Source organism: Pelophylax lessonae (genome assembly GCF_965119305.1).
Source record: "Pelophylax lessonae genome assembly, chromosome: 3".
Taxonomy (NCBI): domain Eukaryota; kingdom Metazoa; phylum Chordata; class Amphibia; order Anura; family Ranidae; genus Pelophylax; species Pelophylax lessonae.
The window spans coordinates 80,330,868-80,350,072 of NC_138770.1; positions in this window are offsets into that span (position 1 = coordinate 80,330,868).

Below are 19,205 nucleotides of genomic sequence, written 5' to 3' on the forward strand. Positions count from 1 at the left end.
ATTTGGTCATGGTTTTCTTTGCTGGAGAGAAAGCTGCACATGACGATTTGTAGAGTAAAGATCCCCCTGCTGCTCTCACAATATCAGACCTTTGTGGGACTATCCATGAACAGACCAAAGTTGGCAGGATTATGAACCTGCGCAGGGAGACCCTAACGAATTTTGAGTCTATTGCCTTAAGCACACAGGCAGAACTAGACAAAGCTTAGCCCCACCTTTGCTACATGGTAAAGGTTAAATGGTTTTGAGAATTAAGGTATCGGGGAGCTTTGTGGCAATTAACTGTGGAGAATTGAAAAAAACAACACATAATAGCAAATGATAAAAGCAGAACGTAGTCGGCAGGATTTGAACCTGCGCGGGGAGACCCCAATGGATTTCTAGTCCATCGCCTTAACCACTCGGCCACGACTACCTTCACCTTGATGGTAGGTGTGCTATTTGCAGGCTTGAGAAGTAGTAGAAAAAAACACCAATAAAGTAAAACTCAGTACAAAGTGAAGATCTAAGCACACATCTCTTGGTGAAGGTAAGTCCTCCATAAGGTTTGAATAACTAAAGAACAGACCGAAAAATACCTACAAAAAGGCATTCAATTAGATATTCAGCTTTTAAAAATATTACTTTTCAGGATATGTGAAAAACATTGTACCATACGTTCTAAACTTTTGGCTTATGGCATGAAAAGCCTCTGGTCTGGAAACCTGAGAAAATGCCTACAGATGCAAAACCATGCCATTAGAAGTTCAGCTACCTGGAGACCGCTAATATCCCTTCATCCTTGCTCTATATACTCCAAAAGTGCTCCAACCTTCACGCCCCTGTGTGCTCTGTGTACGTTTTAAGTTCAAAGATGCTTTGTGGCTTATCCGAGACACTTGTTTAGATAAAAGCAGACATTTCAATATTGTAGGCATTCCTAACCTGAAGCAAGAGTATAGATGTTGTCCATGATAATTACACAAGCCACTAGTCGTACAGAAACCAATTACTGCTGAAAGTCATATTATCATAAAGCAATCAAGGTACTGACCGTAGTTGGCAGGATTTGAACCTGCGCAGGGAAACCCCAATGGATTTCGAATCCATCGCCTTAACCACTCGGCCACAACTACATACGGTCTTGAAGGGCCTACCTTTACTAGATTGAAGAGGCTAACTTTGGAGTGCTATTCTTTGCTTTTTTTGTTCAGGCCTACCATCCCAATGCCCCAATCGCCCCACTGTTCTGGACCCACAAACCATCTTTTAACAAAATTCTGGCACCCTCTCTATGGACCCTATTCCTCTGCTGGGTGCCTGCCTTAGCACACAGATCTATGCCTGCACTGTCAGGGCAGAGTGATCTCCTGACCAACAGTGAAGGCATATTTCCAGTAGGGAAGAAGGCCATAAAGCTTCTCTTCTTCAGAAGACTATGAGTCCAAGACTTGCAATGCAAGTATCTCCCTACATCGGCTTTATTCACACTGTTGATCTTCTGCTGATCCTTGAATATATTGCCCCACCGGTAATCAGATCATCAGTCTACAGGGGGCAGCAAGGACATAATTAGGAATAGCCTCTTTAGGGGCCCTTTCACACAGGTGGCTTCCATTCTCATCACCAGGGGATCTGTGAGGTGATTGGAGCAGAGCAGGGCAGATGACAGGTCCGTGTCTGCTCAGTTTTAGCAGAGCAGACAAAGACAGACCCTGCTCTGCTCTATGGGTGGCAGGGGGTAAATGGAATCCGCTGTCTCTTTTCACTTGACTGCCACCGATCCACCTAAAGGGAAAAGGATGCAGTCCTCCTCCATTTTTTAACCACTTTACTACCAGTCACGTAACCTCTACGTCGGCTGACTTTGAGTGGTTATACCGGGATGATGCCTCTAGCTAGAGGCATCATCCCGGTACCGTTGTTTGAAGCCGACGGTCGGCTTTCCGTCGGTAATGATCGATGCGGCTCGGGAGCCGCTCGATCGTTACCCGGGGGGGCGGGAGGGGACGTCCCCCCCCTCCCGCCGCCTTCCGCGGCTTTGCTCGGGGCTACCGTCCCACCGGGAGCCCCGAGCACCCAGCCGGCACGTCCGCCGGCTGGATGGAGTCCCGATGAATGCCGGAAACGGCATCGATCGGGTCTCCGATGACGTAACCCGGAGGCGGCGTCCATGACGTCACGTCCGGGTTACTGTGCTGCAAAAGGCGGCAGATTTGAAAAACGGCTGTATGCAAAAATGCCGTTTTCGGCGTTTTGCATACAGGGAAGTGTAGTGGAGGGGTCTAGGGTCTTTTAGACCCTCGATCCCTCCATAAAGTGTACCTGTCACGACATATTGCTGTCACCAGGGATGTTTACATTGCTTGTGACAGCAATAAAAGTGATCAGATTTTTTTTTTTTTTAAAAACCTGTAATAAAGTTTAAAAAAAAAGAAAAAATAAATAGGAAAAAAAAAAAAAAAAAAATTTAGCCATCTCCGTCACCGTTAGCTCGCGCACAAAAAAAAACGTATACGCAAGTCGAGCCGCAAATGAAATCGCTGTTCAAACCACACATGTGAGGTATCGCCGCGATCGCCAGAGCGTGGGCAATAATTAAAAAAAAAGAGCTACACTCTAACTCTAAACTGGTAACCGTTAAATAAATTTAAAGCGTCGCAGATTGAGATCTCTATTGACCGTAGTTTGTCGCCATCCCACGGGGGGGCGCAATTTTAAACCGTAACATGTTTGGTATCTATTTACTCGGCGTGACATCATCTTTCACAATATACAAAAAAAATGGGCTAACTTTACTGTTTAGTATTTTTTAAATGCAGTGAAATGTGATTTTTCAAATTTTTTCCAAAAAAATGGCGTTTTAAAGACCGCTGCGCAAATACCGCGTGACAAAAAATTTTGCAATGACCGACATTTTATTCTCCAGAGTCTTTGCTAAAAAAATATATATAATGTTTGGGGGTTCTAAGTAGTTTTCTAGGAAAAAATACTGGTTTTAACTTGTGAACAAAAAGTGTCCGAAATAGGGCTGGGGCTAAAGTGGTTAAGCAGGCCTGACCAGACTCGGAGGAGGTATTCAGGTTTAAACGGACACAAGTCCATGTATACTTGCTAGTGCATAGGAATGCATGGACCTTCCCATCAGGTGCACCTAAAATACGACAAATGGACCTAATCTAATCGCCCATGTGAAAGGGCCCTTAGCATGCAAATTTCTATGGTGGGGATTACTCACCACTATACTAATGAGAAAAGTGTGTGGGACTTTCTCCTATTCCTTCAACATAGCGATCACCATACAGGTTTTTCTCTTTTTCCAGGCTATGGCGCATCTTCTATAATCCTGACCATACCATTGTATGAACTATGTTGTATGTTGAATACTCAAAGGCTGCTGCACTCTCTATTCTTTGTTCAATGATCCCAGCCATCATTTAACTCAGGAGATTGGACACATCTGTAAGAATATTTAATAATAAATATCTCGCGCTCGTACTTATGTCAGAATATTTATACTGCTCTGAATATAGCAGTGTATTTATTTATGGTTAATAAGCAAAGATCTGTGAAAAAGGAGAGTCTTCACCTATTGCCATAAATCAATGTCGTGAATTCTTTTTAATTGATTAATTTCTTTTTAAAAGCATATACCAATCTTAGTGAGTACAGTCTACAGCGTGGAATATATATAAAAATATTTATTCGCCAGACATGCAAACACGATATATGATCAAACAAGAAGTGACACAAAACGATAACTCTGCATAAAAATACTAACTTCAAATAATCAATGCAATGTGATGTTTAGCTCAATAATGAAAGTGAAACTAAAACAAAGTGAAATAAAACAAAGTGAAAGTAAAACTAAAGCAAGATTACCATTTCTTCCCAGGTATAGTATAAGCCATAAATTAATGTTCTATATAAACAGACTACAATGGTCTGCGAATCACACGGCCCAAAGTCATTCCACTGCAGAAGGAATGAGAATAAGCCATGCAAAACGGAAGACTTAAAATTGCAAATAATGCACTGAATCTGATATTAATAAAAATGTATAAAAACAAAAATCAGCTTTTTAGAGAAAAATATACCATGGCTTATACGGCTGGGATTGTAATCTCATTACCCTTAAATATGCAATATAAAACATATAAGGAAAGAATAAACAATTGTTGAATAAAATCAAATAATACAGCAAGGCATAATTACCACACTTAAGATGGTGTTACCAGAGTCCTAAGATGGATGCCAGTGAGGGAGGAGTTTCCTCCAAGTTTCAGATGAATGATGTGGATCAGGGAGTATGTCTGCATGAGTCTATTGAAAAATGTAATAGCGTGTGTGGTGTAAGTGTGAGGTGTGTTGTCAGTAGTGTAAAGTGTTGTGTCCTCTCTCTCATCTGGGTTGGTCTTTTATATGGTAAGAACAAAGAGCTATAAAAATTACCATAAGTAAAACCCAGAGGGATGAAACATTATCCCAATTGGTTGGGATATTCTATACCTAAACTGGTGAGATCATAGACACCTCTTTTGATAATTAACCCCATACTTGGATAATAAAGTTAAATGATTTCTCTATATGTGAGATTAATCATATAACACAACATAAAACTTTATCTAGACTCCCAGTACATACATAAATGTCCACCTGTATCTCCATAATTCACCTGTGCAAGTAATGCCATTCCAATAATTATATTATTTAACACAATATAATATTTTTATATTGGAATATCTAAAATTATCTCAAGACTGCACCTGGTATTTCGCCTCCAGAGGGCAGTATCGTACCGTTCATTAGATTTTGTATTTAACATTTTTACCACCATGTCCTTATCTGATGACCTCTCTGACCTCTGGCTAGTGAATAGCCATTACTTCTTTGGCCATGTCTTACACTGTCAATTAAGATGTCTGGCCTGTAGGATTTACAACACCTTGAGCACTTAGACTAGACTTCTCTGAAATGAGGCAACTAGTGACGAGATACATATGTCCTTACACTTATTAGAAAAAGAATTCTAAGTAAGATTATTACTATGAAAATATAAACCCAAAATGTGATATAATGTTCCTAAATATATATATGTATATGCCTTACATAATATAATGACATAATTATGGCTAATATCTTTTCAAATATAATAATGTACCTTTAACATTTATATTTTATATGTCTGATGAAAAACACTGAGCCATTGTCTATTGTTAAATACTTATAGACAGACTGACACTACCATCCCCTTAACATCTGTTATCTGATAGAGATGTCAATGTATAAGCTTATTTATGACAAAAGAAAATAGAAATGTCTGCTGAAAGTATAGGACCCTATTGTAAGCCTGTAAGAGACATTTTGTTTAACAAGTATATATATGAACTTTGTTTCACCTTAAAAACAAGATGGACGCCATCCTGTTCAGAATCTCTTATGCATAATATGAATACATGGCTTTTAAAATCACTTTTCTTTTTACCTATTATTATTTTAATCAACCCCCAATAACCCCGACATATCCCCCCCCCTTTCTTCCTAGTAGACAAGTGAGCAACTTAGGCCTATCTGGAAAGAAAGCTTTTTAAGGAGTAGCAAAAGAAAAAAAAATGTCTTGTTCTCTTTTTTTTTAAGAGAATAGTTCATATTGGGAATTGTTCATAACTCTTAAGTACAGCGGTAAAAAAAAAAATTTGAGAAAAAAAAAATCAGTTCAAAATGTCAGTTCGTAACGACTTTGCAATGTTAGCTATGTCACCAACTGTTCCTTATTAGTCTCTTTGAATTCTGATCTTCTGGTAAAGAAACTCAAATGTTCCTTGAAATCTGCATCTCCAGTTTGCAAAGTTTTGATGGAGACAGAAATTAACTGCTGCAATGGCATTAGCAACTACCATTCAAAGCGCAGTAAAACAATGTTGGCAATCAGGAATCCGAGAAATCTGTTTGGATGTTCAACCTTGGATATTGGTTGGATAATGAATGGTTTCAGCATGGTCTAGAGTGTCATACACCTAGACTGAGGTTTTGCTCACATGTGCAATGCACCATTCTCACATCTCCTTCAATTGAAAACAGAAGGTAGTGCGATTTCTCTCAATGGATTTCCTCGGATCAAATGCACAAAGATCTGTTGAAACAAATCTTCCTCTCCGTCAACAAGAATCTGTGGCGTCTCGCAGCTTGATTCCTGAAGAGGGATCCGATTCAATGAGGGGTTCCGTCTTGAGCTGGACTCTAAGGAGAGATGACCCATCCAATCGCTGTGTCTTTGGCAAACATCATCGTCTGTACCAATCAACGACCTGGCATGGAAAGTTAATCTCTTCCTATTGGATGAAACATATAGTATGAATATACATTCTTATCAATTGACATTTCAATGCGATGTTGGTACCCTAAGCTTCCTCAGAGTTCTCCTTTAACTCACTGTGTGATCAGTCCTTTTATGACACCAGGGAAGGTGAGACTATATATGCGACCTTTCCTAGAGGCGACTGACTTCTGGGGCTTATTAACATGGGGATGTATTTATCACCATGGATACTATACATTGGACAATAATACAATGATCTAATATTTTGTTTAAAATTTACCTACTACTTAGGAGAAAAAAAAAAAATATCTCCCCCTTTGGGGCATCAATGCAATTTATTGGAGGCAACAAAACTACCTGGCATTGAGGATTCCTTCTTGGTTACCGTATACAACCTTTAACCTCTTGACTGCATTACGTCATTAGGGTTTGATCTTCCTTGGTATCACCGTCATTGGCGATTTTTCAAAATGTGCCCGCTTTGAGCGACCTGTTTGAGTCAGAGGGATGAAGTGACCACTGAAAAATAGGAGGGTAGTTAGTATATAACAACCAAGATCCCCCCCTGACAGGGATTTCAGGATCCTCAATGCTGTGACCTGGGATAAAATGGTGTTAGAACCTCTGTATCCTATACCTCTATTCAGTGTATCCCTACTGATTCCTTATCACTTGGGCATTTAAGGATTTTGTGGCCTTTGGCTGGCCACAGGATTTGTTCCTAAAGATGGCTTATTTTAGTTCTGGGCTGCAGTGCCCTAAGTGAACCAAGTGATCAGCTGATCCATTTTGGCCTCTACTCTGCTGAAAACTTTTACAGAATTGAATTATTGGCTCCGCCTCCTGCGGTGCCTATGTCTCTTGGGTTCAGACATATGGGACAGATCCCCATCAGAACCAGTTACGCGGTTCTGGCGTGAGGTCTGGGCCTTAATGTCACTTGATTTTCCCAAGGATTTTGGGGATCCCTAAGATGGGGCAAATCCCTATTTATTTGTGGGTGTCCCCCCCCCCCTTGTTAATGGGATGTCCGGTGTCCTCCTTAAGGTATCCGGTGTTCCCCTTGGGGCCTAGGTGGCATAACTTGCTCCTTTGCCAAACATATTATTATTATGTACATGGGCAATGCATCAAAGCACAGGGATTTAAATTTCAGATGGTTGTACTCAGACCTTCATTGAAGGGTGTTAGGCACTTTTGAGTACAGTAATAAAAAAAAAAAATTCAATGGGGCTTTGGTGCTGTGTACATTTTAAATTGTATATAACAGCTCTAGCAGCAGTAAGGTTTTATATGGGCTGATTTTTAAATTACATCCTGCAGGCACAACACAGACAGTTGTTTTCATAGGCCTCAGGGTAATCAATGTCTAAGGACCCTTTATTAACAAAAATCAGGACAGTACTCTTTTTAAAACCTTTTAAATTCTGGAGGTGCATGGTATCTTTTTTTTTTTTTTTAGGGGTGCTAGTCTTTTTGCAGTGACCTTGATATGACTCATACCTATTTATGCATGGCTGCCCAATTTCTGCCCTCCTATATTTGGAAGATGGCTGGGGTAGGACATGGACTCTTTGCCTGATTCCCCCCCTTGTCTGGGTCATAACCAACAGACTGGGAATCATATCTGGGTCTATGAATAATTATTTCATATTTAAAATGCAGGACTAATTAAGCATTTCCCTTATGCATTTACACCATGACCTTATGGAACTCTGCTATGTATTTACTGATGAGTTCCTGTCATGACATGAACAGTTACATTTTTATTTATTTATTTATTTTTTTTTTCCACTGCTGGTTACTCGGCAACTTTTGCTAGAAAAACATTTTTCCTTGCTCAAAACTTCCTAATTATTGCATTAATCATTAACATTTCTCTTTCACATGATTACTTTCATTACAGCTTGCTTGATAAAACTTCTGCCACAATTCTACTTTATTTTGCAGTTTCACGCTACATTCTCTTAACTTATGTGTCCCATTAGAGGTCACTTTCACCTGCTCAAGGAGGTTCCTAATCTCATTCTCTCATTTATTTGGAGTTGAGATTGAAACTTTACTAATCCCTTTATGCTGAGCCTTCTGGTGCAGTTCCTCACACAAATACAGTAAGATTGGCCATGACTCAAAAAGTATGTGATCACACTTCCTGACGTCTTTTGGTGTTAGATAAGCTATTGGTGAGTTCATACATACAGGTTGTCCTCTACCCATGTCAGATGCCCTTTATTGGCCCGACGTTTGAGGATTTTGATATATGACTCTAACCAGCATTTACATATTCCACCATTTCAGACTCAGAGAGGTGTTTCCACACATTTATGATCTGTGCCAAATCTACTGGAGTTGTGTCATTACCACTAGGGACTCACACCTTGCCAGAGTTGGCAGCGTGAACATTACCTGCTGTAGACATTTTTAAGGCATTTCTATCACATTCAAAATTAATAAAAAAAATTCCAAAAAAAAACATTTTTTTTTTTTTTTTTTTTTCAAAGTTATTGATTATGTCACCTGATCAATATTTATGATTGGCATATGTAAGAAATCAATAATTATCTCGCTGGGGCCTCCATTATATGTAAGAATATTTAATAATAAATATCTCGCGCTCGTACTTATGTCAGAATATTTATACTGCTCTGAATATAGCAGTGTATTTATTTATGGTTAATAAGCAAAGATCTGTGAAAAAGGAGAGTGTTCTGTCTCAGCATCGATTGTACCTGTGACCCTCTTGTAGATACCCAGTCTGTAAGTGTGTGCAGCAGGTTGAATGATGGCTTTAACAGATAGTTTACTCAATGAATAAAGACTCCAGAGGTGTTCTCCAATGCTTCTTTATGCTTCAAGTTAGCAAAGGCATAAACATAGAGGCTTTTCCATAGGTAAATTTACAATGAAGTTACACAGCTTCCACACTCTGCAGTCTCCTCAAAACAACTAAACAAAATGGCAGTTACAGCAGGAAAATGGAGATGGGAGAAACCATCTAGCCAGAAACAGCAGGGGTGCTAGGAAGATACCAATAACATAGCATAACATAACATGTAATAACAACTGCTAGACAGTTAAAGCTGCGTGGCAGCACACTCCCCGCCTGGTATCGTGAGATACCACTACACAATTATTTTCCATAAACATACAATTAACATTGCATACAGTAGAATGCTATGTAGCCCTCTCCTCTAAGCTAACTATGCTAGAGATCTAAGTGACTCCTTCACATAACACTGAATCAGAATTTTTGGAAGCAGGCATAATTAGGACTGTCTCAGTGACTGGTCTCAGGAAGGTTTTTGGGCTCCTGTCCTTTACAATCCTGACTTCCACACTTCGGACCTTTCCATCATCACTAGCAATGGCCTTTGAAATAACTCCAACTGGCCACTGGATCCGACTGGTTTGCTTTTCTTTTAGAAGAACCAGGTCCCCTTCCTTTAAGTTAGGCTTCTGGGTTTGCCACTTTTTACGTCCTTGAAGAAGTGTGAGGTATTCCCTCCTCCATCTGTCCCAGAAACAATCTGCAAGGTATTGAGCATATCTCCATTGACGTTTATATATGTCCTTTTCATCAAAGATGCTCTTTGGTGCTGGGATCTGTCCAATTTTCCGGCTCAATAATGCAGCTGGAGTTAAAACAGTTGGACATTCTGGGTCTGTGGATACAGCTGTCAGCGGTCTTGAGTTGATTATTGCTGCGACCTCAGCAAGGAATTTAGTAAGTACTTCATGGGTAAGACGTGAAGAACTCACATCAAGCAACATAGAATCCAGTATGCGCCTTGCCATCCCAATCATACGTTCCCATGCTCCGCCCATGTGTGAAGCGTGTGGTGGGTTGAATTTCCACTGGTTTGCAGTGGCGGAGAAGGTGGCCCTTGGAGGTGGCTCTGTCTGAGAAGCTCGCTCCCGCAAGGGTTTGTTAATGCTCTGGGACGCTCTCTCGCTATAATTGAACTGGTTGGTCAGTTTTCTCTCCTTCTTGTTCCTGGATGGTATTTCCTCACCTTCTGTCCATTCTTCACTAGCCTGAGCGTCAGACTTCCCATCTGTATCTTTGTCTCCCGGCTCTGTGGAGTCGTTGGTCTGAGTTTCTTCAATGACTCCCAACTTCGCCATCTGTCGCCGCGCTTCATCAGAGTCTTCGCGTGACATGTTTCCATCCAGGGAGAAGCGTACGGCCAACTGGTCCACGATGCTAATGGGTTTGTAGGCCCCTTCCTTAAAACTGTACCTCACAGTGTTCTGGGGGGCATGAGGGTTGTTTGCAGTCAGGATACGAGTGAATTCCTCCTTAAGTTCAGCCTCGCTGAGTTCCAGCTGGTCCGGAGGCTTAACCAGAGTCTTGGCCTGCATCCATTCATCAGCTCCATCCCCCATAACTGTGGAGTCATCTTCATCCTCCAAATTTCTTCTTGAGCAGATGTTGGAACTCAATGCTACAACTTCAGGCCGGATTTCCGGATCAGTATCTGGATCCTCCAGGTAGAAATCGATATCTTCTTCTGAGTTTGTAGAAGACTGGTCCATTAAAAACTTGGGTTCTGAAAACCAAATGGTTTGTGTGAGGACAACTGCTGGCACTAAAATCTTCTGCATGAATGCTAGAAAGTGCTCTCGCTTCTCAGGTTTGTTACGGAGAGTTTTCTTCAGTGCAGCAAATCTGGTTAAAGCTTGTTCTCGATTGTTAGGGAGAGTAAGCCTTGGTACTCGGAAGGGTACTGGAGCTACCCAATTGTTGGAATTGTCCTTGAAGAACTCTTCATCCATAATCTTGATGAACTCCTTGTCTTCGACTGAAGGGGCAATTTTGTTGTCATCACAAGCAGTCTGGTACACTGAATCACCAAAGTCCTTTTGAGAAGTGAGCTTGCAGTTAATGATTTGGAGTGCTTGATCTGGAACTTCGTTCTTAAAATCAAGTCTTTCCTTCACATAATAGTGCGATGGACATTTCATCAATTGACAGGTAACATTAGTTTTGTAGGAAGCTACATCCAAGAGCTTGTGAGATTGGTCTAAACAGACTTCTCCTATTATCACCCATCCAAGATCAAGTTTCTGGGCCTGAGGAGCATCATCTGGACCGTTACATAACTCTCTTATTTTATGAACTCTAGGAATGTCTCTCCCTAGTAGAATCAAAATCTTAACATCCTTGTTAAGTGGTGGAATGTAGTTAGCAATGTGGCTCAAATGAGGGTGATGACGTGCAACCTCTGGTGTGGGGATTTCTTCTCTGTTGTTCGGTAGCTGATCACATTCGATTAGAGTTGGAAGAGGAAACTCTGTGTCCTCATATTCTGATGCAACTACGAAGCCATGGGCTCTTCTTCCAGAAGTATTGATCTTTCCTGCACATGTCTGCAAGGTATAAGACCAGGTCTCTCCTTGAATGTTGAATAGGTCAAAGAATTCTGTACTGGCCAATGAGCGATTGCTCTGATCATCGAGTATGGCATACATTTTTATGGATTTTTGTGGACATCCTTCAGGAAACACTCTTACAAGACATATCTTGCTACAAGACTTGCTATGAAGCCCTTCTCCACATACCTCTGTACACCTTGTGGTTACGGGGTCGGCATATTGCTCAGTTCTCTCCCCGCCATCATCTGATGTAGTCTTGGGGTTGCTGCCGGGTGAAGGTTTCTTTTTGAACAGGTCTGAATGAAGAGCGTCAACATGTTTGGCACTGTTGCAGAGAGAACATCTGATGGCAATCTTACAGTCTCTAGCTAAATGATCGGAGGATGCACAACACTTAAAACAGATATTATGCTCTTTGAGAAATGACTTGCGTTCTTCAATAGGCTTGTCCTTAAATGCACGACATTTGGAGAGAGAGTGTGGCGCATTATGAATAGGACACTGTTGATTAAGATTGCTTGCTTTGATGTCTGTGGCTAAGACGTTGGATGCTATGGTGGTCTTCCTCACGGCAATAGGATGCCTTAAATCCTTGAATTTACTGTTGGTGGCAATACCCCTTGAAGTACTTAAAGGAATGGTGGTTGTATCTGGATAGAAGAAGCTTGGGTCATTCTTGGATCTTGCAACCTTCCGCACGAACTCTGAAAAATAAGAAAAGGGAGGGAAGGAAACACGATGCTCATACTTATACTTTGATCCTACACTAGTCCACTTTCCCTGAAGATAACTAGGCAACTTTGCTACAATAGGATTTACGCCCTGAGCAGTGTCTAAATAGCTAAGACCTGGTAAACTAGGATCTAACTTAGCAATTTCAAGTTCTTGAAGGAGGTCACCTAACTCTCTAAGCTTATGATTGTCCTTAACAGAGATTTTAGGAAAGTCGTTAAGTCTCTGGAATAAGGCAGATTCAATGACTTCGGGGCTCCCATAGTCTTGTTCTAGACGTTCCCAGGCAGCATCAAGGCCTGCTTTAAAGTTATAAATGTAGACAGATTTAAGTCTCTTTACTTGTTCTGAAGATTGACGCCCCAACCACTTTATTAGTAAGTCAAGTTCTGCTTGAGGATCAATGTCCAAGTTCTTGGTTACCGCCTTAAATGTAGATCTCCAACTCCTGTAGTTCTCTGGGCGGTCATCAAATCCAGACAGTCCAGTTGTAATCAACTCTCGTCGAATCATATACTTGCTGAACTCTGCAATGTCAGTGCTTTCAGTTTTTATAGCCACAGGGTCTACTGATGGTGCGCCGTCTTGGACCATGGTTGGTATCTGATGTTGGCTGGTAGGTAGAGAGAAAGGTGTTGCAGATGGGTTTAATTTAGGTAAGGGTCTGTCGTCTGAAGGTCTCTGAGCATTTGAAGTCAAAGAGAGCTGTATCAAAGGGGGTATAGAGTTCATTCTGTAGTCTTCTACTGTGCCCTTGTAATCTCTATGCACATAGGGTTGTGGTGGCACATGAGCTGCGTAGGTTGATTCACTTGATTTTGTGATGCGCGGTAGTTGTGGAGGGTCTCTGTTAGTAGGTGCGTCTAGTTGACCAGCTTGCTTTGGCGACACATTGCCTTCTGATCCACTTGCTTGATGATTATGAGAAGAATCTCCAACTGTAGGTGGGACTGTATTGTCGTGGTTCTGAGTTAAGACAAACTGTAGGGTCCTTTCCACAGGGTCTTGAAAAGCAGCCAAGCTGGTACAAGCTGCTCCTTCTTCTTCCAATAGGGCTTGTTCCAAGACAGATAACTCTGCTAAAGCTACTTCCTTTTCTCTATTCTTCTGAAGAATTTCTAGCTGAGCCTCTGTTTCTGCTTGTATTCTTGCCTGAATGCGTTTAGCTTCTGCTTCCTTGCATTTAGCTTCTGCTTCCTTGCATTTAGCTTCTTCTTCCTTGCATTTAGCTTCTGCCTTGATGGCTGCTTCTTTTTCAGAGCAGGCGGCTTGAACCTGGGCTACTGCAACCCTTTGGCGAGCTTTGAGTATTTGGTCGCTCAGTATTGACCTTATAGAGCAGGACCGCAATGACTTAGAAGAATATTTATGATATGAGCGGGCAGACCTAGAAGATTTTCCTGAGTGTCTGGAAGAAGCAGAGTTACAGGATGTAGTCTCATATAGCTGTGCCAATCTCCCTTCTATCTGTGCCTTTGCTTCAAGATATGTGCTATGCCTCTGCTGGTCATTAGAAGTAAAGTCCTTTAATTCCAATGCAGCGTCCTCTATGTTGGAATGTGACAATAGGGAATAGTACTTCTCAGAAAGTCTTTTATAATTCTCAAATGCCTTCTTAACCCTTGAGAGAGCAGTGTTCAATTGCTCAGAGTTGTTGCTAGTTACATTAGTGGCTGTTATACAACTTAAAGTCTTTTCCCATAATGCAGTCAGGTTACTAGAGGTTTCTTCCTTACTTGCTTCATAAACCTCCCTTGCCTTCAAGGATGGATGAGGGGCTCTGACAGGACGAGCAGAATGAAGTAAGGAGTCTCCTTTATCTTGACTAAATGCAGGTAACTCTGTGAGATCTCTGTCAGACATAATAAGTACTGTATTTCTGGTGTCTTGTTAGAAATCTGCCAGAGCTCAGCTCTGTAAGTAGTGACTTCTGTTATTAAGCAGGCTGGGCTGAGGTATTTTTTGTTACAATAGTGGCTAGTGCTGCAACTAGTTCAAACTGGATCACCTCAGAAGGCTGTAACAGTAATGAAGCAGTAATAGGTGGCTGGTTTCATATGCAGAGTAATGCTTCTGGTGACTCACAGACAAGTTTGGTACTTACAGTTCTGAAGCTGTATATTACCATGGACATTTACTTCAAGTACTTTTTGGAACTGTACTCTCTGAAGCTGTGTATTCCTGGAAATTTACTTTTTGAAGCTGTGTACTCCTGTAAATTTACTGTTCTGTCTCAGCATCGATTGTACCTGTGACCCTCTTGTAGATACCCAGTCTGTAAGTGTGTGCAGCAGGTTGAATGATGGCTTTAACAGATAGTTTACTCAATGAATAAAGACTCCAGAGGTGTTCTCCAATGCTTCTTTATGCTTCAAGTTAGCAAAGGCATAAACATAGAGGCTTTTCCATAGGTAAATTTACAATGAAGTTACACAGCTTCCACACTCTGCAGTCTCCTCAAAACAACTAAACAAAATGGCAGTTACAGCAGGAAAATGGAGATGGGAGAAACCATCTAGCCAGAAACAGCAGGGGTGCTAGGAAGATACCAATAACATAGCATAACATAACATGTAATAACAACTGCTAGACAGTTAAAGCTGCGTGGCAGCACAGAGAGTCTTCACCTATTGCCATAAATCAATGTCGTGAATTATTTTTAATTGATTAATTTCTTTTTAAAAGCATATACCAATCTTAGTGAGTACAGTCTACAGCGTGGAATATATATAAAAATATTTATTCGCCAGACATGCAAACACGATATATGATCAAACAAGAAGTGACACAAAACGATAACTCTGCATAAAAATACTAACTTCAAATAATCAATGCAATGTGATGTTTAGCTCAATAATGAAAGTGAAACTAAAACAAAGTGAAATAAAACAAAGTGAAAGTAAAACTAAAGCAAGATTACCATTTCTTCCCAGGTATAGTATAAGCCATAAATTAATGTTCTATATAAACAGACTACAATGGTCTGCGAATCACACGGCCCAAAGTCATTCCACTGCAGAAGGAATGAGAATAAGCCATGCAAAACGGAAGACTTAAAATTGCAAATAATGCACTGAATCTGATATTAATAAAAATGTATAAAAACAAAAATCAGCTTTTTAGAGAAAAATATACCATGGCTTATACGGCTGGGATTGTAATCTCATTACCCTTAAATATGCAATATAAAACATATAAGGAAAGAATAAACAATTGTTGAATAAAATCAAATAATACAGCAAGGCATAATTACCACACTTAAGATGGTGTTACCAGAGTCCTAAGATGGATGCCAGTGAGGGAGGAGTTTCCTCCAAGTTTCAGATGAATGATGTGGATCAGGGAGTATGTCTGCATGAGTCTATTGAAAAATGTAATAGCGTGTGTGGTGTAAGTGTGAGGTGTGTTGTCAGTAGTGTAAAGTGTTGTGTCCTCTCTCTCATCTGAGTTGGTCTTTTATATGGTAAGAACAAAGAGCTATAAAAATTACCATAAGTAAAACCCAGAGGGATGAAACATTATCCCAATTGGTTGGGATATTCTATACCTAAACTGGTGAGATCATAGACACCTCTTTTGATAATTAACCCCATACTTGGATAATAAAGTTAAATGATTTCTCTATATGTGAGATTAATCATATAACACAACATAAAACTTTATCTAGACTCCCAGTACATACATAAATGTCCACCTGTATCTCCATAATTCACCTGTGCAAGTAATGCCATTCCAATAATTATATTATTTAACACAATATAATATTTTTATATTGGAATATCTAAAATTATCTCAAGACTGCACCTGGTATTTCGCCTCCAGAGGGCAGTATCGTACCGTTCATTAGATTTTGTATTTAACATTTTTACCACCATGTCCTTATCTGATGACCTCTCTGACCTCTGGCTAGTGAATAGCCATTACTTCTTTGGCCATGTCTTACACTGTCAATTAAGATGTCTGGCCTGTAGGATTTACAACACCTTGAGCACTTAGACTAGACTTCTCTGAAATGAGGCAACTAGTGACGAGATACATATGTCCTTACACTTATTAGAAAAAGAATTCTAAGTAAGATTATTACTATGAAAATATAAACCCAAAATGTGATATAATGTTCCTAAATATATATATGTATATGCCTTACATAATATAATGACATAATTATGGCTAATATCTTTTCAAATATAATAATGTACCTTTAACATTTATATTTTATATGTCTGATGAAAAACACTGAGCCATTGTCTATTGTTAAATACTTATAGACAGACTGACACTACCATCCCCTTAACATCTGTTATCTGATAGAGATGTCAATGTATAAGCTTATTTATGACAAAAGAAAATAGAAATGTCTGCTGAAAGTATAGGACCCTATTGTAAGCCTGTAAGAGACATTTTGTTTAACAAGTATATATATGAACTTTGTTTCACCTTAAAAACAAGATGGACGCCATCCTGTTCAGAATCTCTTATGCATAATATGAATACATGGCTTTTAAAATCACTTTTCTTTTTACCTATTATTATTTTAATCAACCCCCAATAACCCCGACACATCTATTAATGGAATGGGATTATTGTGGGGGGACTGGGCTGGAGATTCAGCATGTATTGCAGTCAGGGCTGCTTTTTGTAATCTAGGATCCCATCAGTTGAGGTCCTCAAAAGCTATTATCCCTTAATGTAAAATAGATCTTATGTTCTATAATGATATATGATGGAACACATTACCTTAAAATGTGTTGGGGAGAGATCAAACACTTTTCTATTGTTCGGAGGGCAACTATTTGCACCATGATACCACCAACAACCCATTGGAAATACCAGCTAGAGAGACTGGTTATAAATAAGAAGATTTATGATGTAGACCGGTAAAGAAGATCTTGATTCCAAGCTCTATTATATAGGGAACATCTAAAAATATGCCTAAGAAGTAGCCTAAACATATTAGCTATTGTCTTGAGGTTGTCTGGAAAAACTGCAGTAGTTTATATGTACAGTGTCAGACAATCTAAGACACTGCTGTCTCTTACTGCTAGTCGCATTAGATTTGGTCATGGTTTTCTTTGCTGGAGAGAAAGCTGCACATGACGATTTGTAGAGTAAAGATCCCCCTGCTGCTCTCACAATATCAGACCTTCGTGGGACTATCCATGAACAGACCAAAGTTGGCAGGATTATGAACCTGCGCAGGGAGACCCTAACGAATTTTGAGTCTATTGCCTTAAGCACACAGGCAGAACTAGACAAAGCTTAGCCCCACCTTTGCTACATGGTAAAGGTTAAATGGTTTTGAGAATTAAGGTATCGGGGAGCTTTGTGGCAATTAACTGTGGAGAATTGAAAAAAACAACACATAATAGCAAATGATAAAAGCAGAACATAGTCGGCAGGATTTAAACCTGCGCGGTGGAAACCCCAATGGATTTCTAGTCCATCGCCTTAACCACTCGGCCACGACTACCTTCACCTTGATGGTAGGAGTGGTATTTGCAGGCTTGAGAAGTAGTAGAAAAAAACACCATTAAAGTAAAACTCAGTACAAAGTGAAGATCTAAGCACACATCTCTTGGTGAAGGTAAGTCCTCCATAAGGTTTGAATAACTAAAGAACAGACCGAAAAATACCTACAAAAAGGCATTCAAATAGATATTCAGCTTTTAAAAATATTACTTTTCAGGATATGTGAAAAACATTGTACCATACGTTCTAAACTTTTGACTTATGGCATGAAAAGCCTCTGGTCTGGAAACCTGAGAAAATGCCTATAGATGCAAGACCATGCCATTAGAAGTTCAGCTACCTGGAGACCGCTAATATCCCTTCATCCTTGCTCTATATACTCCAAAAGAGCTCCAACCTTCACGCCCCTGTGTGCTCTGTGTACGTTTTAAGTTCAAAGATGCTTTGTGGCTTATCCGAGACACTTGTTTACATAAAAGCAGACATTTCAATATTGTAGGCATTCCTAACCTGAAGCAAGAGTATAGATGTTGTCCATGATAATTACACAAGCCACTAGTCGTACAGGAACCATAACAGCTGAAAGTCATATTATCATAAAGCAATCCAGGTACAGACCGTAGTTGGCAGGATTTGAACATGCGCAGAGAAACCCCAATGGATTTCGAATCCATCGCCTTAACCACTCGGCCAAAACTACATACGGTCTTGAAGGGCCTACCTTTACTAAATTGAAGAGGCTAACTTTGGAGTGCTATTCTTTGCTTTTTTAGTTCAGGCATAACATCCCAATGCCCCAATTGCCCCACTGTTCTGGACCCACAAACCATCTTTTAACAAAATTCTGGCACCCTCTCTATGGACCCTATTCCTCTGCTGGGTGCCTGCCATAGCACACAGATCTATGCCTGCACTGTCAGGGCAGAGTGATCTCCTGACCAACAGTGAAGGCATATTTCCAGTTGGGAAGAAGGCCATAAAGCTTCTCTTCTTCAGAAGACTATGAGTCCAAGACTTGCAATGCAAGTATCTCCCTGCATCGGCTTTATTCACACTGTTGATCTTCTGCTGATCCTTGAATATATTGCCCCACCGGTAATCAGATCATTAGTCTACAGGGGGCAGCAAGGACATAATTAGGAATAGCCTCTTTAGGGGCCCTTTCACACAGGTGGCCTCCATTCTCATCACCAGGGGATCTGTGAGGTGATTGGAGCAGAGCAGGGCAGATGACAGGTCCGTGTCTGCTCAGTTTTAGCAGAGCAGACAAAGACAGACCCTGCTCTGCTCTATGGGTGGCAGGGGGTAAATGGACTCCGCTGTCTCTTTT